This window comes from Hemitrygon akajei, chromosome 16, assembly GCF_048418815.1.
Source record: "Hemitrygon akajei chromosome 16, sHemAka1.3, whole genome shotgun sequence".
NCBI classification, from domain to species: domain Eukaryota; kingdom Metazoa; phylum Chordata; class Chondrichthyes; order Myliobatiformes; family Dasyatidae; genus Hemitrygon; species Hemitrygon akajei.
The window spans coordinates 82,772,377-82,797,682 of NC_133139.1; the positions used below are offsets into that span (position 1 = coordinate 82,772,377).

Consider the following 25,306-nt stretch of genomic DNA (forward strand, 5'->3'; position numbering starts at 1 on the left):
GGGGAGATGTCAGATGTTTTACAGTGAGTGGCAGATGTCTGGGATGCTCTAGCAGCAGTGGCAGTCGAGGCTGATAAAAACAGAACATAGAACAGTACAGCACAGGAATGTGCTTTAGCCCACGATGCTGTTTCATTTTAACCTACTCCAAGATCAATCTAACCCATCTCTCCCACATATCCCTCCATTTTTATTTCATCCATATGCCTATCTCAGCGTCTCAACTGTTCCTAATCTTTCTGTCTCTGACACCACCTCCAGCACTGTGCTCTATGCAGCCACCACTCTCTGTGTTAAAAAAACCTTCCTCTGACATCTCCCCTATACTTTCCTCCAATCACGTTAAAAATATGCTCTGTCATTATTAACCGTTTCTGTCCTGGGAAAAAGGTGCTGGCTGTCTACTTGATATATGCCTCATATCATCTTATACCTGTCTATCAAGTGCCTTCTCGTCCTCCTTTGGTCCAAAGAGGTAAGTCCTAGCTCACTTAAACTTTCCTCATTAGACATGTTCTCTAGTCTAGGCTGCACCCTGGTAAATCTCTTCTATAGTCTCTTTAAAACTTACACATCCTTCCTATAATGAGGCAACCAGAAATAAACATAGTACTCCAAGTGTGGTTTTATAGAGCTGCAACATCACTTTGTGACTCTTGAACCCAATCCTTCTGACTAATGAAAGTCAACACCCCAAATGCTTTCTTAATCACCCTATCAACTTGTGCTGTAACTTTGAGAGATGTATGGACTTCCCTCTGTTCCTCCACACTGCTAAGATTCCTGCCATTAACTTTGTACTCTGCCATCAATTTTGACCTTCCAAAGTGTATTACTTCACACTTTTCTGATTTGAATTCCATCTGCCATTTCTCAAATCAGCTCTGCATCCTATCAATGTCCCATTGTAACCTATGGCAATGTTCTACACTATCCACAACAGCACCAAACTTTCTGCAAACTTACCAACCCAGCCTTCCACCTCCTCATCTAAGTCATTTATAAAAATTACAATGGCAGGGCTCCCAGTGCAGATCCCTGCAGAACACCACTAGTCACTGACCTCCATGCAGAATACACCCCAGTCTTCTACCACCCTTTGCCTTTTGTGGGCAAACCAATTCTGAATCCACACAGCCAAGTTTCCCTGGATCCCATGCCTCATGACCTTCTGAATGAGCTTAGCATTGAATGTCTTAATAAAACTCATATACACCATATCCACTACTCTGCTTTGATCAATAGGGACTCCTAGATAGGGAGATGGACGTAGGACAAAAATGGAATATTGTGGTGTACGAAGCAGGAGAAGTTTACACTGATTGTGGAGTAGGTTTATATAGATCGGTGCAAGATTGTGGGCCAAAGGGCCCATACTGTGCTGCACTGTTCTTTGTTTATGTTAGGTCATATTCTGGTCTTAGGGTGTATCGCAAAATATTAACTTTAGCAACTAACTACAGCAACCAGTTTTTAGACCTGAACATGGACTGTAGATTAAGTTTAAAATGCAGCTCTGGACAATCGGTTCCGAGAGCTGTGAACAGCAGTTAATTGAAAAACCAGACAGTGTCGATTAACATTCACCTTGGGTGTCTGGAGTGAGGTGTGGAAGTTATATGTAATTCAAAGGAAGCACTGTAGATACATTGTAAATATAGAATTGTTCTTTGATCTTTGGCAAAGAAAATGTCATGTAATACTGGGTCCAACAGGCCTCTTCCTCCAAAAAGGCCTCAGTATGATGCCAGCTGCTCGTTTTTGTTGAATAAATCACTTTATATCCACTAGTTTCAGTCTCTTTCTCTGGTGACCTTGCTCACATTGCAAAAATTATAAAGTCCCTTTAATGTATGAAATCACCATAAAGGTTGTTCTCCGAATTATTTTCAAGTAAAATATAACTACGAGCCATAGAATAAGATATTGATGGGAGGCACGTTTTCTACCTGAGTGGGACACAATGGTTTTAGGAAAGGAGTTCTAGAGCTTAGGGGTTTGGCAAAGCACATGCTTACATAAACTATTCTTAGGAAATTAATATTGGCATGGACTCCAGAAATGTTGTGCAATGGTGGAATATCTACGACTGAATCTCGATGTGAACTGGCTTCTCTTTGTGAGGCAATGCTTCTGGTAAATGTAGCTCTGCCCTTTGCACTTTGAGATGCATCTCAGTACTTTAAAATGGTGGACTATAGTGTATGGTAATTGGGTGGCCGAGACAGAAGCTTGGAGAAGGGTCAGGAACCAAGAGGAAGGAAGCCAGCTGGCGGTCATTCTGATAGATGTCATTTGAAAGTATCGGGGTTAGGAATGCTTGGTGATTCTGCAGTTTGGTGTACTTGAAAGGAGCACATTAACTCCCAAGAGGTAAGAATGAGTGACCAGTCATGTGGGTGAAAGAATAAAAGCCTTTCAGGCAGGGAGCTCTGTCCGCATCACTGTCTGGTATGGGGGGAGGTGTTACTGATTAAGACTGAAAGAAGCTGCAGCGGGTTGTAGATTTAGTCAGCTCCAACTTGGGTACTAGCTTACAAAGTACCCAGGACATCTTCAAGGAGTGGTGTCTCAGAAAGGCAGCGTCCATTATTAAGGACCTCCAGCACCCAGAGCATGCCCGTTTCTCACTGTTACCATTAGGTAGGAGGTACAGAAGCCTGAAGGCACACACTCAGCGATTCCGGAACAGCTTCTTCCCCTCTGCCATCCAATTCCTAAATGGACATTGAATCCTTGGACACTACTTCACTTTTTAACATATATTATTTCTGTTTTTTGCACTATTTTTAATCTATTCAATATACGTATACTGTAATTGATTTACTTATTTATTTATCATTACTATCATTTTTTTGTCTTCATCTATACTATGTATTGCAAGTTAACAAATTTCACGATACATGCCAGTGATAATAAACCTGATTCTAATTCTGATTCTGGAGTACAGACGTAGAAGTCTGGTGAATGGGCAGGCAGATTTACAAACAGTCGAGGGATATCAGCAGTCATAAAGGAGCACTCAGGTCTATGGAACTTGTGCCTGGACTGGCCAATACACTAGAAAGGTGAGCTGGCAACTAACCAAATATCAATGTGACTGCACTGACATTAAAAGTTCTGGAATGAATTGGTAGATCGAACAGTGCTATGGAGTGAGAAACATGTCTGACCTTCCCCAAGAAGTGACCTGTCAAATCTTTCTGAGTTAGACCTCAGAATCTATCTGGAGCTGAGGTATCCCTTACCCACTCTGCATGTCCAAAAACTCACTGCCGACGATTACCCTGTCCCTTTTGTATTGTTATCAGCTGGACTGGGATCTCATAATTTCATCATTGTTTCCATCCTATGAAAGAGTGCAAGGGAAGAGGCTGGAAGTCCTGAAGCAACACACATACAGAGTGCTGGGGGAACTCAGCAGGTCAGGCAGCATCTGTGGAGATGAATAAACAGTTGATGCTTCGGGCTGAGACCCTTTTTCAGGATTGAGAAGAAGGGGAGAGGTGCCAGAATAACAAAGGTGGTGGGAAGGGAAGGAGCTTAGCTGGAAGGTGATAGGTGAAGCCAGCTGGATGGGAAAGGTCAAGGCCTGGAGAAGAAGGAATCCTATAGGAGAGGAGAAGGGATCACAGGAGAAAGGGAAGAAGGAGGGTACCCAGGGGGAGGTAATAGGCAGGTGAGAAGAGGATTAAAGGTCAGAGTAAATAGAAGAAGTGGGGAGGGGGGGTGGGAATTTGTTTACCAGGAGAAATCAATGTTCGTGCCATCAGATTGGAGGTTATCTGGATGGAATATAAGTTGTTGCTCCTTTGTCCTGAGGGCGGTCTCTTCTTGGCACAAGAGGAGGCCATGGACTGACATGTCAGAAACAGGAATGGGAATGGGAATTAAAATGTTTGGCCACTGGGAAGTCCCACTTGCAGCAAACGGTGCAGAGGTGTTCGACGAAGCGGTCCCTCGTGCAATGATGTGAAGTCTGGATTGTGTTTAGGATACATTGGAGGGGGTTTCTGGATGGCCAGATGAGCTGAGAAAAGGTGGAGAGAGAGACTGAAAACAAAGTCTGTTCACTGCACCTTAAATAAACAGATGGCTGTTTCATTAAATCTCCATTGCAGAAATAACCAGGCCCCTATACCTACTGGGCTTGTCCTGTCAGAAATTACATCACAGGATTTAAAAAAGGAACTCACCACCATCTGGTTTATATGTGTTTTAGCAACAGCTCCCATAATTTGGAATCAATGCTTAAACCACTGTAAACATGAATCGCTAATAAAGACAAGGACAAAGAAACCAGCTTACAAGGCAGCTATGTGTTTCCCAGACTCGGCCACGTTGGAACAACTGAAATACTCCCCTGGGGAATTACCCTTGCCCTGATTGATGTGGAGTCCAATTTCGTGCATTCCTGGCTGATGTTCCTGAAACAGCATACTGGTCCTCTCCTTCCATACCACAATTCCCCGATGTCACCACAGGGAGCTGCTTCTCTCATTCCAAACAGATGCATGCTTCTTCCAGCAAAGACATTTCTCAGCAAGTGGGGCAGAAAACCAGATATTAAATCTGTTTGACAAGGGGAGCATGAAATGTTTAACTTTTAGCATATTCAGAAGGAGGAACATTGGGCTGACATAGTGGGTGTGGGGCCATGTCCACAGAGGTGGATTAATACAAACCCAATGACTATTGCTGAGTAACCAACAAGGGAAAAGACTATGGTAGCTCTTTAACTCCCCACTTGTGTTTTATTCTACTGCACAGGAAGCATTCTGTACTGATACACTCCAGTGATGGCTTGCAGGAAATTGATGTAGAGTGGCCTGAATCTGCACAGAGCACCGGAATGAGTCAGAGATTGATGGTGCATGATAGCTTTTAAAGGCTGCTGTTTAAGGGCATGCAGATTTTAAATAATGAGGAAGTTGTTGGACAGGATGAGGTTCAGGAGCTCTGAAACTTGAGATGAAGTTCATCAGTCCCATGATCTCAGTAGGAAGTAGGGTTGAAAAGAAGCTGGCTCTTACGTGAAACTATGAGCCCAAGTTGTTAAGTCTCTGAACTGAGTGGGCAAGTTTGATCTGGTCAACTTTTTTCTGTTTTATAGAGGAGGTGTGGAACATTTTTTCTGAAGCAGTCACAACCTGGTCAAAGCTCCCTTGTGTGCTCTTCAGGAATGTGAGACAGGCATCTCCAGAAAAGGGACTGTCAGGCTAATCAACACGTCCACTCATTAATCTTCCCCACCACCACTACGTTACTTCTTCCTCTCTTCCCCCCCACCTTCTTGCTTTGACCTCATCTCTTTTTTCCAGTCTTGATGAAGGGTCTCGGCCTGAAACGTCCACTGTTTATTCTTTTCCGTAGTTGCTGCCTGGCCTGCTGAGTTCCTCCAGCATTTTGTGTGCATTACTTTGACTTCCAGCACCTGCAGTTTTCTCTTGTTTGGAGTATTGTGTGCAGCTTTAGTCACCTACCTGCCAAAAAGATGTAAATAAGGTTGAACGAGCTGCCAGCACAAGTGGTGCATGCGAGCTTGATTTCAACATTTAAGCAAGGTTTGGATAGGTACATGGATGGTAAGGGTAAGGAGGGCTGTTTTCCCAGTGTAGATCAATGGGAGTAGGTAATTTAAATGGTACAGCATGGATTAGATGGGCCAAAGAGCCTGTTTCTGTGTTGTATCTTTCTATGACTCTATGATTACCAGGTTGAGGAACAGTTATTACCCTTTAACCATCAGGCTCCTGAACCAGCGTGGTTCATCTAACTCAACTCTGAACTGATTTTACAACCTATGGACACACTTTCAAGGACTCAACAATTCATGTTCTCAATATTATTTATTATTCATTTTTTTATTATTATTATTATTATTATTTGTTCTTTTTTTGTATTTGCAGAGTTTGTCTTCTTTTGTGTATTGGGTTTTTGTGTGGGTGTGTAGTTTTTCATTGATTCCATTGCATTTTCTTTGTATCTACTGTGAATGCCTGCAAGAAAATGAATCTCATGGTAGTATATGGTGACATTTACATACTTTAATAATAAAGTTTACTTTGAACTTTGAAAGAAAGAGAATTGCAAAATTAAATGACAGGAGCAATGACAAAGAATAGAGAGACTTTGTACCTTTTTCACTGCAGAGGACACCTCACTTCACATGTCACACAAAGCGCTGGAAGAACTCAGCAGCTCAGGGTAGCATAGACATTCTATCTTCTCCATAGATGCTGCCTGACTGAATTCCTCCAGTGTTTTGTGTGTGTTACATTGTTAAATTGGACCAGCCAGCCACTTCTCTGTGTGATACAACTTTGCACATCTGACACTTGGTGAGCTTCATCTAATCGCCTAATGATATTGTCAGTCCCGACTTACCAGTTGGAAATTGAAGCAATATTGAGCCACCTAGGACCTTAATTTATGACTCTCAATAATTCAAGAAGCACACCCTACGGTAAGTTTAGTAAGATATATAAAGTTCAATGTTCAAAGTACATTCATTATCAAAGTACGAATACATTACACAACCTTGAGATTTGTCTCCTTACAGGCAGCCATGAAACATAGAAACCCAAAAGGATTCTTAAAAAAAGACTGTCAAATGAGCAGGGAGGGAAAAATAAACAAATCATGCAAACAATAAAAGTATGCAAAATTGCATTCAGAACTGGAGTTGTACAAAAGACATGAAGCCAGGCATCACTGCGGCCGGTGCATGCCACAGCTTCAGTTCAGTGCAGAGCTGAGTAAACGTCATGGAGTACTGAGCAGAACCAGCCTGTCCCTCGCCTACAGTCCTGACACCTGACCTTTACAATCTGGCCCAGAGCTTAAATCATCCAGACGTTCCTTGCTCTTGGACCACTCTGGAGCCTGGACCCCACTACCACGATTCAGGCCATTACCGACTTTTCCAATTCAGCCCGGTGCTTAAATCAGTCAAACATCGGGTCTCGGGGATGCCTCGACTCTGCCTCACCTCTCCACTCTTAGCAGTGAGTGCAATTAATAAAATAGTTAGTAGTTTTCTTTGCTTTGTTTGCCACTGATAAGTAGTTGGTGGGCTTCTTAAACCAGAAGGTTTAAGCAAAATGTTCCTAATTGGGACATTGATGCATTGAGGTCCGCATGTCATTGAATTTCAGTGCTGCTCGTATTTTTTCCATCATAGCAACTCATGATGTCTATTACAGACTTTTGAAATTATTCACAGAGCTGATTTGCTAAAATTTCCACCTGAATCGTGAGGCTGTGCTCAATGGTGGAAATAATATACGCAAGGCAGTATGTGGGTACAACCTAGGATTTGTGTCTTTGAGGCAAAGCAAGAAGTCATGATTTCTCTCCCAGTAATTCTACAAAACAATATATGCAAGCTGGTTAGATAATGTGAAGTTATTTCTATGTAGTAGGAAGAACACGGGGGGCCACAGTAGCGTAGAGCGATTCCCATGCCAAGCCATAATGCAGCTGGATAGGATCCTTTCTATGGTGCTTCAATAAAAATTGGTGAGGGTCAAAGGGCACATGCTGAATCTCTTTAGTTGATCAGGGAGTAGGTTGGGGCAGCATGGTAGCATAGGGGTTCACACAATGTTTTACAATACAGGCAACCTGGGTTCAATTCCCATGGCTGCCTGTGAGGAGTTTATACATTCTCCCCATGGCCAGGTGGGTTTCGTCTCACAGTCCAAAGACTTTCCAGTTGATAGGTTTATTGTTCATTGTAAATTGTTCCATGATTAGGCTAGGGTTAAATCAGGGGATTGCTGGGCAGCACGGCTTAAAGGGCCAGAAGGGCCTATTGTGCGCTGTATCTCAATAAATAAATAAATATTTTCATATGTAAACTACCAGTAAATGTTGGTGCCCGGAGAGATTAGTATATGTTGGTTTAGGAAACTAGGAAAGTAAACGTGAAGGTGCAACAAGCAATTAAAAGGGCAAGCAATGCTTTGTCATTTATTGCAAAGAGGTTAATGTGCAAAAAGATGAAGCTTCACTAGAATTTGATGGAGGGGCATCAGATTTGGGGAACTTCATCTAGTTTTGATCTTAGTGACTGAAGAAGTTCTGGATAGTGTACAGCACATACAGTACATATTAATTCCTGGGATTGAGCAGACCATGTGATTGTATTGGGTTTGCTGACCGAGGAGTTCTAAACCAGTTCACTTCCTTGTTTGTTCTCCTCAGTGAGGTTAGCTACCTATACCCACTATTTGAGCAGTGAGTCCCCCTCCCTCTATCAAGGAGAGGATACTTCTAGCTAACGAAGTAGTTTAATCACAGTTCACAAAATGCTGGAGGAACTCAGCAGGCCAGGCAGCAGCTCTGGAAAAGAGTAAACAGTTGAGGTTTCATGCTGAGACCCTTCAGCAGGACTCTTCATCCTGCTGAAGAGTCTCGGCCTGAAACATTGACTGTACTCTTTTCCATAGAAACTGCCTGGCCTGCTGAGTTCCTCCCGCATTTTGTGTGTGTTGCTTTGGATTTGCAGCATCTGCAGACTTTCTCTTGTTTGTGATTAAACACAGTTCATCTATTTCTAGTGATACACGTCTAAATCCACACAGCATTCTTAAAACTCACAGAAGCTTTCTAGCTTATAAAAAGATTTCCAAATTATGAACTATTTCTAAAACACAAAAGGTTACCAAAGCACAGGAGCAAATCCTATAAGTTGGACGGACATATTAACGATGCTGACGAGCAAATTGTCTGTCCTAGAAATCAAAGACAGAGAAATGGATTCTAGTTCACTACGTGTTTCTGACTTTCTTCTTGCTATTCCTAATAAGCCTGACTACCCTCTACATTTATACTGTTTCTCTGCCCCTTAGGAGACTTTGCACGCACATGATATTGTTTTCAGATACCTTTTTACACAAAACTATCTAAAAGCTTATGGAGGCAGTCCCCAGATTACTACAATTAATACCTTGAAGCTGACTCCCTGAGCACATAACCCTTCAACTATTAACCAATTATTTAAAACCAACTATTAGCTAAGCATTTATTTTTAACCATTTTAACTTTTTAGAAGTGCTAATTGATGTTATCAACTTAGTCTGCAAGCTTCCTTTAACTAAACAATTACCCAGTGTTGTCAGGTTTGAAACAAACCTAATCATACAACCCAATGTCTTACACTGCATCTCTTGAGCAGTTGAACCAGAGCTTTTTAGACAGTGTGTTTATTTGCAAAGCTATTCTTTCAACTTCAGGCTGATTGTTGCATGCCATTTACATTAAGAGCTGAAGACTGGCTCACATTTGTGACATGAAGCTAAACAAAGAGTATTGTTTGGCAGTTTATTTTACTCAAAAACAACATTTTGATCTCTAAGTTTCAGCTGCTGTTGGAAAGCTGAGCATGGCAATAAAAAAGAAAAGCCCCCCCCCCCCCCCCACCCCGGCCTTGGACAGTGAACATCCATCACAGTACAGTCCTTGAAAGTGAAACAATAGGTTATGGAATCAGTTCAGTGTTGAGGTGAGTGAAGTTATTCACGCTGATTCAGGAGTTGATAGCCAAAGGGTAATAACTTCTCACAAATGCTGCCTGAACTGCTGAGTATTTTCCATTCTTCACTTTCTGTCATGAGCCTTTTGCCTTGCTGTAGAACATTGAGCTTCAAGGTTTCTCAAGTATCTGTTTGTACTATTTGTTAAAGCCAGTGGACCCTGGTGCTTTCTGTTTAATCTTGTCAAGTTAATTGCGACTGGCATGGGTTTCCTGTATTCTATGATTATTTTTGCACTTTAGCGGAGTCTTTGTGTTTGTGGAGAATGATCTGTTTTATGGTGCTGCTCAGTCATGCCTCCGATACACTTCTACGTCTAATTTCTTGTTTGCGATTCTTCATGGGGAATCTGCCATTCCTTCACTCCTCGTTGCCGGCGCTGACCATGACAGACTCTGCTGTCCTCCGTTCCTGGGTTCCAGTCCTTGCGAGTGACCATCATGACACTTCCTTTTTAAGGGTAAACATGAGCTCTGTCACTGTCCCACTGAGTAAACATAACACTAAGCTTCCAACGACAGATCCTGAGCGGAAATGTTATAAATTTCCTAGCATTTGCAGATTTTTTTTTTGATTTCCATTGATCTTGCTTGCCGTAGACTAGGAAGTAAAGTGACTATTGGAGGAACTCAGGAGGTCAAGCAGCATCACTGGAAGCAGAGGGGTAGTTAACATTTTGAATCTCTGCTGCGACTACTTTCCCTTTGCAAACACAAGACAGATGCCGTGTCACTTCAGACTGCAACTGATATAGCCCCTCTGGCCTCTTGCTCAATCCAGAGGTGAAGGTGACAAGCGGAGGTGAAGATGACAAGTATGAACTAATAGAGACTGGTTCAATATTGATTCTTGTCTCCAGGGTGGTTCGCTGCTTCCAGTTAACATCCAAGCAGTTTTTTGTTAAAGATTACTAACTTTGTTTTTGGTTTGCTGGTGTTGCTGAATTAACATTCCCCTCCACTGTACTGAGTGGTGAAGCACAAAGAAATGGGACCTTGCCAAGTTAAACTTCCAGACCAGAGGACAGGAAACATATTTTTTCCCAAATTTATTTTTTTGTCTAAAACACTTGCAGCTGTTCTGCGTTTAACCGTTTCAAATGACTGCCCAACTCCTAATGACTGCAGGAACAGGACGAGCAATGTGACCAGGGGGAACAATGAACCGTTTGTGTGAGACCAGGTCCTAGTAAAGCTTACCATCCTGTGTCTGTCCCTGCCGTGTGAGGAAAGTGGGGGGGGGGGGGGGGGAACTGGAGGTCAGTTCTCCTTTGCGAAGGGACAAAGGGTAGGACATCGCACACAACTTAAAAATCACATAAATAATGGGCAGCTTCAAAAATCTTCTTTTGCAGAATCCAGGATGGGTGTGGGACGGCAGGGAATGTTATGGCCAAAAGTTTGCTGGAATTGTTTCCTTTAAGCTAAGAGTCCGGGCTAATATTCCTGGCCCAGTAGGCTTGAGTTCATGATCCGGCTTCTCTGAGCCGCAAAACAAACAAACTGTTCCTGCAACTACTAAGCTCATAAGGACAGTGAACGTCAGCGATGGGAACAATGCAATGTTTGTGAGAACAATGGTTCAATGGTCCAATTTAATATCAGAGAATGCATACAGTATACAACCTGAAATTCTTACTCTTCACAGGCATCCATGAGAAATAAACAACACCAAAGAATGAATGACGGAAAACGTTAGAACCCCAAAGCCCCCTCTCCCCTCCTACGCATGAGCAGCAGCAAAAGCACCAAATCCTTCCTCCTCTCCTCCCCCACTTGCTCCAGCAAAAACATCAACCACCCACCATGCAAGTAATAAGGAAGCCCCCCCCCCCCCCAGATCTGGAGTCCATCAAAAACTGCTGTCCATCCCAACACTTTGACATCTTAGACAGGCTCTCTGTCACTAGCGAGGGACAGGGAGAAATAATCTCTCCTGCCACAGCAAGTGGGGAGGCCAACAGCTCGCTGTTTCGATGTCACTCTTGCTTGTCTGAGTTCTTAAGTTCCACTGACTCGAGGGTCAGTGGACTCACCATCGAGAGGAGAGAGACTGCTCGAGTGCAGAGGCTCCCGATCCTCCTCCCTGCCTGTGATAGGTACTTGAAACTAGGATGTTACACCCAACCAAGAAAACATGGACGGGCAGGAAGGGCCAATCCAATGGCAGGCAGCACGCTCAGTAGTGCTGCTGCTGTTTCATACAGTAGCTCTGGAGACCCTGGATTGATTCTGCCCTCCAGGGTTGTATGGAGTTCACACATTCTCCATGTGAGCATAAGATGTTTCGCCGGGTGCTCCCAACCCATCCCACATCCCAAAGGCATGCTGGTGGTAACTTAGCTGACTGGTGCATATCACCCTGAGTGAAGATGGAGGGTCAGAGAATTGAGGAAGAATTGACGGATGAGTGACAGGTTAGGGGGAAAATAGGACAACTGTGATCCATAGGATTGCTCTGAAAACTGACATAGATCCAATGGCAAACACAAGGAAATCTGCAGATGCTGGAAATTCAAACAACAACACACACAAAATGCTGGTGGAACACAGCAGGCCAGGCAGCATCTATAGGGAGAAGCGCTGTCGACGTTTCGGGCCGAGACCCTTCGTCAGGACTTACCGAAAGGAAAGATAGTAAGAGATTTGAAAATAGTGGGGGGAGGGGGAAATGCGAAATGATAGGAGAAGACCGGAGGGGGTGGGATGAAGCTAAGAGCTGGAAAGGTGATTGGGGAAAGTGATACAGAGCTGGAGAAGGGAAAGGATCATGGGACGGGAGGCCTCAAGAGAAAGAAAGGAGTGGGGGGAGCATTAGAGGGAGATGGAGAACAGGCAAACAACTAAATATGTCAGGGATGGGGTAAGAAGGGGAGGAGGGGCATTAATGGAAGTTAGAGAAGTCAATGTTCAATGACTTTGATCCAATGAGCTGAACAGCCTCCAGCTACTTCTAAACATGAGCTCTATTTGTCACACATGCATTGCAATATTCAGGGAAGTGTGTCGAGCAACACAGCCCCAGATGTTCTGTGGGCAGTCTGCAATATTGCTGTGCTTCCAGCACCAACAGAGCACGCACACAGCTTACTATCCCTAACCTGTACATCTTTGGAATGTGGGAGGGAACTGGAGCACATGGATGAAACCCACGTGGACAAGGGAGAACATACAAACTCCTTAGAGACAGAGGCAGGATTGAACCTGGGTCACTGGTGCTGTAATAACATCATGCTCACTGCTATGCTTAAGGAAATATGAGAAAGAAGTAATCTTAATACTGTGAAAAGCATTCTGACAGGCTGCATCACTGTCTGGTAAGGGGGGATGGTGTGGTGTGCCACTGCACAAGATCAAAAGCAGTTACAGAAAGTTGTAAAGTTTGTCAGCTCCCATATGAGTACTAGCCTTAGTAGTATTCAAGACATCTTCAAGGAGCGGTGCCTCAGAAAAGTGGCTTCCATCATCAAGGACCCCCATCACCCAGGACATGCCCTTTTCCCATTGTTACATTCTGGAAGGAGGTACAGAAACCTGAAGGCACTCACTCACGATTCAGGAACAGCTTCTTCCCCTCTGCCATCGATTCCTAAATGGACATTAAACCCATGAACACCACCTCGCTACTTTTTTACTTCTATTTTTTGCACTACTTATTTAATTTAACTATTTAATATCTATATACTTCCTGTAATTCAGTTTGTTTTTTTTCTCTATTATTCTGTAGTCTATGGCTTTGCTGCTGCGAAGGCAACAAATTTCATGTCATATGCCAGTGATATTAAACCTGCTTCTGATTCTGATTAATATATCTGACATAGCAGGAAATCATTGTACTAAAATGGTGAAAGATATTCGGGGTCCATAAAATCATCTTTGACCCATTTAAGAACAGATCTTCAGTACATGATATTAAAAATTTTATTGAATGGAAATCAAAGACAAGGGTTAATGATTTAATATCAGAGTTGTTCTGCTCACAGCTGAGGCCAGGAAATAAAGTTTCACACAATGAGTATTAAAAGCCCACAACTTCTCTCTGAAAAGATCCCAATGTGGGGGGCAATCACAGAGTTCAGAACTACCAGTAACAGATTTTGAAGGAGATAGGGTTGGTGGAGTTAATGTGCAGGTCAGACCTGCAGCTCAGGTGGGGGCAATTAGAGAGCAATGCAGCTGGCTCCAGAGCGTCTGGGCTCTTAGAAGGCAGGAAACCCATTCAGTGTCTCTCTTGGTACAATCTGATTGACAGCAAGAGGTACCATTCAAAGCCTAATAGCTGTTTTCAACTGTTTTTCAGACATAGTTTGCTCTGTCAGTTCATTGATCCTTAAATGGAGTCGTGCTGTTGGTGTAAGAGCACGCAGTGCATGTCATCCTGTGGCGGTCTGTTCATAAAAGAGCTCCACATATCAGATACCATCACATAAAACAGGTTCCACTCCATTTGAGCATTTCTGCTAAAAATAACCTTCATTCAGTGTCACCAAGAAATGGGGGCCAGAAATTATTTACTTGCTAGCAGTTCCATGCCTTTCCCACTGCTGAATGTGTCTGCCAGGAAAATCATATCTGAACCTTTTGACAATCTCTGACTTGAGCAGTCACAGTGGATCACAAACCACTGCTAAGAATAGCTGAGTGTATCTGATGCTGTTATCCAATAGTGATTCTCTGACCGCCGACAGTTCCTGCCTAAAGTCCATCAACAGAATGTCTTTCAGAGGAGTAGGCAAGGTGTGGGGTGGGGGGAGTTCAATTTGGTTGAGAAGCAGCCATTTTCCATAAGAGAAAATATACACTGAGTCGCCACTTTATCAGGCACACCTACTTGCTGATGCAAATATCTAATCAACCATATCTAATCAATCAGGTGGCATTAAAGCATGCAGACATGGTCAAGAGGTTCAGTTGCTGTCAGACTAAGCATCAGAATGGGGAAGAAATGTGATATAAGTGTCTTTGACCATAGAATGATTGTTGGTGTCAGATGGGGTGGTTTGAGTATCTCAAAAACTGCTGATTGCCTGGGATTTTCATGCACAACAGTCTCTGGAGTTTACAGAGAAACATATGAAAAACAGAAAAAAAACATCCAGTAAGCAGCAGTTCTGTTGGCAAAAGCATCTTGTTAATGAGAGAGGTCAGAAGAGAATGGCCAGAGTGGTTCTAGCTGACAGGAAGGTGACAGTAATTCAAATGACCACACATTACCACAGTGGTGTGCAGAAGAACATCTCTGAATGCACAGCATGTTGAACCTTGAAGTGGATGGGCTACAGCAGCAGGAGACCACAGACATATGGGACGTACCTAATAAAGTGGTCACTGAGTGTTTAAATCTCAGTGTTGAGGGCAAAGGGATCAAGTAATATTAGAGAGAGGTTTCGTTTGTGTTAATGACAGAGAGTGGCTGGTGTGCATGCATTTTAGTGCAAAAAGCACTTTGGGGATGGAGATGGCTTATTTCCACTCCAGTTTTTGTGGGTTCTGTGGAGGCCAATGTGCAAACTACTGGCTCTTCCTGAGATGGGCAAGAGGTTCCTAACTGGGGTGGGTAAGTACTTTGCGAGGTAGCACATTGTTTATTCTGGGCTACTGTGTGCTCCCAATCCAAAGCTATCCTGAGGCCCTGTGTCCAAGGTGACCAGCCACTCTGGAGCACTAAAGTTGAAAGGTCACAGAGTGTTATCCAAGAAATGTTGCAAACTGACAGAACTCATTAAGGTAAACAAGATATCAGCACACCAGACACAAATCTTCAACACAATGACAGTTATGACAAAGCAACACACACAAAATGCTGGAGGAATTCATCAGGTCAGGTAGCATCTGTACTGTATGGCCTACAGTAGAATAAGGGACTACTTTATGTTGTAGGGACACATTGTTGCATGCGCTATTAGGCATGTATTGATCTGTACGTGTGTGCTGAGTTCAGATTCTGCCAGTAAAGAACCATGAAACTTAGCTCCCGTCTCCAGTGTTTTTATTAATAACATTGTTGTGTAACCAGGCCACATACGCAACAAATTGGCGATGAGGTTAATGAACCTACATCGTATTGGAATGCCATGCTTTAATTGATGATGACACTTGGAAGAAGAGTGCAAGGAATGAGCCAAGGAGTGGGGGGAAGGAGGCAGAGCGAGGCCGCAAGTCTGAAAGGAAATGGGAGCACAGCCGGGGTCAGGAACGGCAGGGAGACCAAGAGACACAGTCGGAGCCGCAGCACGTCCAGGCGAGACCACAGCCTGGTGCTGGCCCCCAGGGGCTGAGAGTCTGCCTGCCCCAGAAGGGAGACAAAAAAGAGCCACACACACACACACACACACACACACACACACACACACACACACACACACACACACACACACACACACACGGAGTGCGCTTGTGGTGCTAGCAAAAAGGACACGTGAGTCAGAAAGGAAAATAAGGGGAGAATGGGGCTTAATTAACATAATAAAGATGGTGATGATTGGAACCATTACAGCATTTGATAGTGGCATTGAAAACTGGGCAACTTACACTGAGAGAATGGAGTTATATTGTGAGGCTAACAGTATTAAGGATGAAAAGAAAGCCAGTGTCTTACTCAGTATTATGGGAGCAAAAACATACGGCCTGCTACGGAGTTTGTTAACCCCTGAAAAGCCAGCTGACAAAATCTTCAAGCAGATAGTAGACACTCTCCAACAGCATTTAAACCCCAAACCACTGGTCGTTGCTGAAAGATTTGAATTTCACAATCGGAATCAGAGCAAAAGTGAAAGCATTTCTGAATATTGTGCTGAACTGCGGAAATTATCAGAACACTGTCAATTTGGAGCTGGTCTATTGGATGCATTGAAGCCAGGTTAGTGTGTGGCATGCACTGTGAAACCACAAAGAAGATGCTTCTGTGTGAAACAGACCTTACATTCGAAAAAGCGCTAAACATTGCAATATCAACAGAAACAGCGGCACGGGGCACTTCCGAGATACAACAAAAATCTCTGGAATATGCCACAAATAAAATGTCACTGAACAGAAATGAAGGAAAGAAATGTTACCGTTGTGGGAACAGGTCAAATGATCTGGATGACTGTTGGTTTAAAGACAAAGAATGCAGAAACTGTGGCAAACAGCGCCACATTGGCAGAGTATGCAAAGCTAGTCAACAGCAGAAAAAGGGCAAAATACAGAGAAACAAGAAACCCCAGGAAGGAAAATACAACAAGGTACACAAAATGAAAGAAGGCGGTTCTGATGAAAATGACTCCGACGAAAGTGAATTGTCTTGTCGGCGTGAAAGAGACAAATGATCGAAGAGTAATAAGGATCGTTCCACAAGTGGCAGGTGTGATACTGAAAATGGAGTTGGACACGGGCTCAGCTTTAACAGTGATCTCTGCACACTACTACAAATGACTGTTTTCTCACATACCTCTGAAACGAACTAAACTACTGCTAAAGACTTACACAGGACAGAAAGTGCGTCCCAAAGGTAAAATTAAAGTGTCAGTGACCTACGGAGATGAAACACAGCAGCTGAACCTCTATGTACTGAGAAATGGAGGACCACTGTTGCTGGGACGGGAATGAATCAGATGGATTGGCACACCATCAAGGCACTAGATGTGTCAACAAAGGAGGGCAGATCGGTGGGGAAGATGTCCGCAGCTCTCCTCTCACCCATTGTCGATATTATAGCGATGAGGAGGAGCTTGACGGCGTCGACGATGAGGACGAACACAGTATCTGTGGCTGCAACTCAGATGAAGATACAGAGGATGCAAGTGAGACAGATATTGCCAATAAGCAGGATGATGAAGACTACCTGGAATTTAAAGAGCAGATGTACCAGGAGAAATTGACATCTCTCAATAGACAGCTACAGCAGTTAGAGGAAGGCACTTTGCAGGAGTATCAGAAAAGGATGAAGAAACTAGATCAACAATGCAAGGACAGAATTCGAAATGCAGACTTTTTTCTGCAACTGGAGACAGAACAAGTGGAAAGGAATTATATTTAAGAGAAGAAAGCAGCAGTGAAAGAATTTGAAGATAAAAAGATTGAGATAGAAGAAAAGAAAAAGATAATTGAGAATGAGAGGCTAACAATGGAACTCACAGGAAATTCTATGGAGGTAAAGCCAATAATGACTAGGAAACTAAGGAGGAGACCTAATGACCCTGTTCCAATTACACCTGCGCAGTTAAATTACTTGTTAACAGATGAACAGATAATGGAAGATCTGCGAACTCTCAATAAGCCTAAATCTCCGAAAAGACCAGCATCTCCGACTTCTCCTGAGCATCTTCCCAGCGCTCCTGCTGAATCACCAGCACAAAGATATGAAGCATGAATAGAAGATGGAAAATTATATTATGATAAGCGATGGTATCATTAAAGTCAGGCTATCTATTTAGAATCTAAGGAGAATACGAAGATTGGCTGTGTAATTAGCTCAGTTGGATCAAATGAGATATGGGTAAGGGAGACAAGTGATAGCACAAAGATGTGTATATATCTAGGACAGCTGCACAGAGGAGTCTTCATTATATGGAGGCGATCTGCTGCCTAGAACTCTTAGCAAGTTGGAAGTGCACATCTTCTTAACTCCCTATGCTCAGAGGTCAACTTTTCATGACTTTTATATTGAAATCTGTATTAAAACAAACAAGTTTATTGACAGACATTACCCGAAGAGGCAGAGAAGACCCTACCATAGACTTGAGTTATAAATGGGTCTTAGACCAAAAGTAAAAAAAAGGCTTGTTATAATTTGATATTATTATGTTACTTTGTTATAATTTGATATTATTAAGTTACTAAGTAAACAAATGTTAGGCGTTTGTATGTTAAGAGTAAGCATATTTGCTTAGCATAGTGCCCCAGTAAAACAAAGTAGATACACTATTAAAATAAAAGGGGAGGAGTGTTCTGTATGGCCTATAGTATAATAAGGGACTACTTTATGTTGTAGGGACACATCATTGCATGCACTATTAGGCATGTATTGAGCATGCTCTGTTAGGCGCGTATTGTTCTGTACGTGTGTGCTGAGTTCGGAGTCTGCCAGTAAAGAACCATGAAACTTAGCTCCCGTCTCCAGTGTTTTTATTAATAACATTGTTGTGTAACCAGGCCACATACACAACAGCATCTATAGAAAAGAGTAAATAGTCAATGTTTCGAGCTGAGACCCTTCATCAAGACTGGAAAGGAAGGGGAGAAGTTAGAATAAGAAGGTGGGGAGAGGGAAGGAAGAAGCACAAAGTGGCAGGTGATAGGTGAAACTGGGAGGGGTGAAGTAAAGAGCTGGGAATTTGATTGGTGAAAGAGATAAAGGGCTGGAGAGGGGAGAATCTGATAGGAGAGGACAGAAGACCATGGAAGGAAGGTGAGAGGGAGGAGCACCAGAGGAAGAATTATGACCACCCACATGAGACGGCCTACAGGGATGAGGTCCAGCACCTGACCGTGTGGTGTGCCGATAACAACCTGGCCCTTAACATCCAGAAGACCAAAGAGATCATTGTGGACTTCAGGCATCCTAGGAGCCACACTCATGTCCCCATCTACATCAACGGAGCTGTAATGGACTGTGTACCAAGCTTCAAATTACTTGATGTCCACATTTCCGATGATCTCTTCTGGTCCCTGAACTCCTCCATCCTGATCAAAAAGGCACAACAGCGCCTTTATTTCCTGTGGAGTATCAAGAAATCTCACCTCTGTCCCAGGATACTGAAGGACTTTTACCACTGTACCATTGAGAGCATACTCACCAATTGCATCTCAATGTGGTATGGTAATTGTCCTATATCGGACTGCAAAGCACTCCAGTAGGTGGTGAATACTGCCCAGCGGATTACCGACAACAATTGCCCACTATTTTTCAAATTAATTTTTTTTATGCATTTCTACAAACCGACTACAAACAAAAAACCCAACAACAAAGTGAAGATTAATACAGTGCAAAATACACTTTACAATTATATAATTCATAACAATAAGGAAACAGCACCCAGAATAAAATCATATAAAGTTAGTATCCTCTGCTCCCTCCCACTATGAAACTCCAGGCCAACCATTACAATATGTAAAAAAAATTAATCAGAGCATTTGACCCTACAAATCTGTAAATATAAATTTAAAAAAGAATAATAATGCCTCCTACCAAAACTATAATGTAATTTCCATCAAAAAGAAACCATAAAACTTAGAGAGAAAAAAAAGCTGAAAGTAAGGGATTAAAAAGATTAAACTTAATCTAAAGAGGAGTTATGGAAGTATTCAAGAAAAGGTCCCCACACCTTTTGAAATTTTATGTCCGAATTGAGGAGTGAGTAATGAATTTTTTCCAGGTCTAAACAGGACATAATATCATTAAGCCATTGAGCATGAGTGGGTGGGGCAACATCTCTCCACCTGAGGAGAATTAAGTGTCTAGCCAAAAGAGAGGCAAAAGATAATGTTCAATGTTTAGTTGGATTCAAATGCATGTCTGCCTCATCCAAGGTACCGAAAAGGGCAATCAGAGGATTAGGTTCTAAGAGGGAATCAAGAATATGGGATAAAGATAAAAAAATTTCTCTCCAGAATTTCTCTAGACCAGAACAAGCCCAGTACATATGGATAAGAGAAGCCTCGCCCTCTTTACACTTGTCACTAACAGGGCTAATGCCAGGATAAAACAGTGACGATTTAGTTTTAGACATGTGAGCCCTATGTACAACCTTAAACTGTAAAAGACAGTGGTGAGCACATAAAACCAATTGCTCACTATTGAGAGCATCTGCCATAAACACTGCCTAGGCAGGGCAAAAAGCATCTCACCCTAACCATGGGCCTTTTACTATCCTCCCATCCGGTAGGTGCTACAGGAGCCTCCGCTTCTGCACCAGCAGGCACAAGAAGAGCTTCTTCCCTGAGGCTGTGACCCTGCTGAACCTCACATCACAGCGCTAGGCAGTATTGCACCCATATTGTACTATTTCAATACTTTTACATTTGTGTGTTGTAGCACTTACTTTTTATTCACAGTTATTTTGTAAATAACACTATTCTTTGCACTTCTGGTTAGATGATAATTGCATTTCATTGGCTTTGTATCTGTACTCAACACAATGACAATAAAGTTGAATCTAATCTAATCTAATCTAATAACATGAAACCAAGGTTACTATAGCTCTTATTGGGACTGGTTGTTGACTTGAACCATGGGAAATATAGCAAGGACATACAACTATCAATGTGGCAAGACTTCATGAAACTTCATTGAAATAACTGAGAATATTACTTAAAATAAAATTATTTGGTAACCAATTCAAAGAAGCCCCTTTGCTGCAGAAAGGTGTGAATCAGAGGTCAATGCAAAGTTTATACTTAGATCAAAGTCAACTAAAAGTTTCAGCTGGGTTTCCTTCCTCCCTCGCAATCTGCACTGCTTGAGTTCCAGTTTATGGGAGAAAGTAAGCATGAAGCAGAAAATGAAAACTTCAGAGACAAATGTTACCTGGACACAGACTAGGTCTCAGTAGTCTTCAAGAGTGCTGAGGATTTTATATTTGGATGAATATCCCAGGTGAAAGGTTAAAGAGGGATTTAATCACCTATATCCTACGTGAATAATACTGTATATGAATCCTGATGAAGGGTCTTGGTCCGAAATGTCGACTGTACTCTTTTCTATAGATGCTGCCTGGCTTGCTGAGTTCCTCCAGCATTTTGTGTGTGTTGCCTGAATAATGTAGTGCAGGTTTCCTTCAACCCTGTTGAATCAAAGCCAATGTGCAGAGAGGACTATGCAGAATAGAAATATAACCAATTGTAATGTGCAACGTCAGTAGCAGTACAAAAAAACTATTGACTTCGGTCTTGAATATTTCAACAGGCACAACATCCACAACCTCCAGAGGGAGAGTTCAAATATCCTCCATCCATTCATGATTTCACAAAATATGCCAGTGATACTAAACCTGATTTTGATTCTGTAAGACCAACATTTCATTTCCTGGGTCCGATTTTCTCTTGAATTCTGTAGGTTATCACTTCCCTTTGTCTACCCTGCCAATTGTTAATTTATACATTTCAGCATCTGTCACATCCCTGCAAGTAAACACTGGCTAGTGCCTAACAAGCCGTCAACTGATCCTGTTATACACACAGTACTGTGAAAAAGCCACAGGCGATTTATATATACACATACACGTATATAACAAGGGTGTCTCAGACTTTTGCGCATTACTGTATTTGTCAACATGGAGTGGAGAGTGAGTTTGTAAATCTGATGGGAGCAAACGATATTGGGAATGGCGAGGGTGGAGTGCTGTGGGAGGGGTGCGGTACAGGTGGCAGAGAAGGAGTGCTGGGGGGTTGTGTGGCACGTGTGCAGACACGCACAGCCCTAAGACATCAGACAAGTTCATTTGATTTGAAACAGTTGCTTTATTGACTGTACAGAATGTCCCTCTGGATTTTCCTGCTCCCCCTCCTCTTCCTTCCCCTTTTCCCAACCATGATTCCTCTCTCCCTGTCTCCTTCCCACTCTCAGTCCACAATAGAGACCCATATCATAATCAGGTTTATCAAACTCACATATGTCATGAAATTTGTATATTTGTGGTAGCAGTACAGTGTAATACATAATATTACCACAGTACTATCCAAAAGTCATAGGCAGCCTAGTAGTATACATGTGCCTAAGACCTTTGCACACCACTGTGTATACACACATTTGGAGTTTGCATGTTCTCCCTGTGATCATGTGGGTTTCCTCTGAGTGCTGTGTTTCCTCTCACTTCCTAAATATGTGCCCATTGATAGGTTGACTGGTATTGTAAATGTGCATGTGATTGGTAGAATCTGGAAGAGTTAATGACAGTGTGAGGAGGACTAAACATTAGATGAATCAGGATGGGAGTAGATGGTGGACATGGCTGAGCTGAAGGAAACAATTCTATGCTAAATCTTTCTATGTTTCTAAGACAAACAAGACTAAAGTGCTTCCAGCTTTCTACTGAGTGGTCAAGATGTCAACAGATAGTTGTAGATTTTAAAGAAGGCGGCAAATTGTGTCCTTATGTCCTGTTCTCTCTTTACTGCCTCAACCTTCTTAGATAACTGTACTCCACTCATTTGGCCTCTGGATCCAATCTGAATTTGGTTGTTTTACCTCTGGCAACCTACCTACCTACTTACTGCCCATGATGCCACGGGCTTTGGAGCAGCAATGAAGGTCCTCCATCTCGGATGGCCTTCAGGGCTTCCTTCATTGTGCCAGTGGCTCAGTTTTCACTGCTTTCGATCATACAAATCCTGGGTGGAGACTCAGGAATACTGTCGCACTCAGATGTAGAAGTACGCAAGAGGTACTGCAGATGCTGGAAATCTAGAGTAATACACATAATGTGGTGGAGGAGCTCAGCAGGTCAGGCAGCATCTTTGAAATTGAATAAAAAGTCAATGTTTCAGGCCAAGACCCTTCTTCAGGACCTGATGAAGGGTCTCAGCCTGAAACATCAACTGCTTATTCCCATCAGATGTAGAAGGATTCACCATTGCTGTTTCTGTAACAGCTTTGCTTGACCAGTCAGGATTGTTAGCCCAGAGCTGAACCCCTGAACCTGGAGGACCAGTGGACCATTCTTAGTCTGGCCTCTACCCTGTGACCTGTTTGGCACAGGTGACCCTCCAACAACCAAACCATAAACCCCTGACTCCTGCCAACATAGCTCTCTGGGTCATTGAGGCATGCAAGCCTCCAAATCATTGAACAAGTTTGTGGTCCTCTTGGAGGACCTGTGGAAACATTCAGATTTCTATTTGTCCAGCAAACTGACTCTTTCCCCTTAAGTTTGTGGCTTTGGCCAAACTTTTAATCATCCACTCTAGTATCTCCTTATGTAGTTTCACGTCAAACTTTGCTTTGTAATACTTCTGTAAAACAGCTGTAAATGTTTTTTGCTCTGTCGCAGGGAATAGATAAATGGAAGTGGCTGTTAATGTTGAATGGGTATACATCCAGTATATATAAACTCTTTGAAAGACACTAACAAAGTTCATGAGATGAGACACAGAAAACGAGGACGTTACTATTACAAATGTTATTTCAAGCTATTGAAGTTTCAATGTAATAACTGATTTATTGTGAAATATCTGCCTCTTATGCTGTGCCATAGATCTGTCTCTTAATTTCCAAGTCTTCCAAGTGAATCCTGTTCTGTTGACTTAGTCACTGCAAGGAGAACGTAAGTGGAAAGAATGTCTTTTACTTTTTGATGACTTTGTGTGTTCGAGCATTTTTTGGGGTTAGCACATACAGCAAATAAATTCAGCAACTACAGCCTGCAATCTTCAGATCTGAATATAGACTATAGATTAAATTTAAAATGCAGCTCTGAACAATGGTTTTCCTAGGAGCCATGAATCACAGTTGATGGGAAGACCTGACAATGCTGATTAAAAGTCAGTTAGGTCTCTGTGGCATGGGTGTGAAGTGGGAGATGGGAAGTTTGTGTGTAATTCAAGGAAAACACTGTGGATGTGTTGTAAATATGGAATTGTCCTTTTATCTATAGCACATAAAATGTAATGTAGCATTGGGTCAAGCAGTCCTCTTCCTCCAAAGGAGTTTCAATGTGATGTCTCCCGTGTCCCATATCTACCAGTACTACTTCATACCTACCTGTAGTTCTTTCCAGTGACTTTCTTCATGCGACAACAACGTGCTTTCATAATGAGTCTTATGTCAGTACTTTCCGGACTCTGCTGAGCATTTACTAAAATCTTTTCATCACTTCAGAATGTGATGTGCTGTCTTTCTTTGAATCTGTGACGGATGGGGGAATGTGTTTGGTTTTGATATTTAGAACTTTCCTTGTGATATGATTATGTTAACTTTACTGCCGACTTTGAATGAGGTTTCTGGATGTGTTGAACCTCTGTCAGCGACCAATACTATCTGCTTCAAGGTACAGGGAACATTTGTACTGCTTTAACCATGCCTGATTTGTGGTTTAATGACAGATTAGTACACTTTAAGGATATGAGCAAGCAAGTAACTTATGCCTAAATTAACCACATGATGAGTAATGATTAGTTGTAACTTGTGTTATCATAGGAAAGCAGCATCCTTCATTGGAACCTCCACCACCCAGATCATGCGCTCTTCATGCTGCTGTCATCAGGAAGAAGATACAGGAGTCTCAGGATCCACACCATCAGGTTCAGGAACAGATATTGCCCCCCAACTACCATGCTCCTGAACTAGAAGAGATAACTTCACTCAACATCACTTGCCCCTTTACTGAACTGTTCACACAACCTGTGAACTCACTTTCAAGGACTCTTCATCTCAGGTTCTTGATATTTATTGCTTATTATTTTACTTTTTTTCTTTTCATTCGCATTTTCATTTTTTGTTTTTTTTTTGCACACCGCTTGTTGTCTGTTTTGTTGGGTGCAGTCTTTCATTGTGCTTCTTGTATTTTCAGGGATTTCCCACAAGAAAGTGAATCCCAGGGTTGTATATAGTGACAATACAAATACATTGATAATATTGATAGTATTTCTGATTTTTCTTGATTATGTCTCTATACAAGTACTATGAAGGGAAATTAGGAAACTTAGTTCATGCTCCTGTTGTAAAATTGTAGCAATTTGATTAGAATTTAATTTTATTAATTTTCCCCTAAACACTCTAATGTACACTCAGAGGTCACTTACCTGACAAGGTGGCCACTGAATGTATGCTTGTGGTCTTCTGCTGCTGTAGCC

At 42.4% G+C, this 25,306-nt stretch overlaps 1 pseudogene; it reads left to right on the forward strand.

The window, feature by feature from the left end:
* The window catches only part of LOC140739672 (sin3 histone deacetylase corepressor complex component SDS3-like), a 138,429-nt pseudogene extending 120,322 nt beyond the window's left edge, over positions 1-18,107 (forward strand).
* Positions 18,108-25,306: the final 7,199 nt, after the last annotated feature.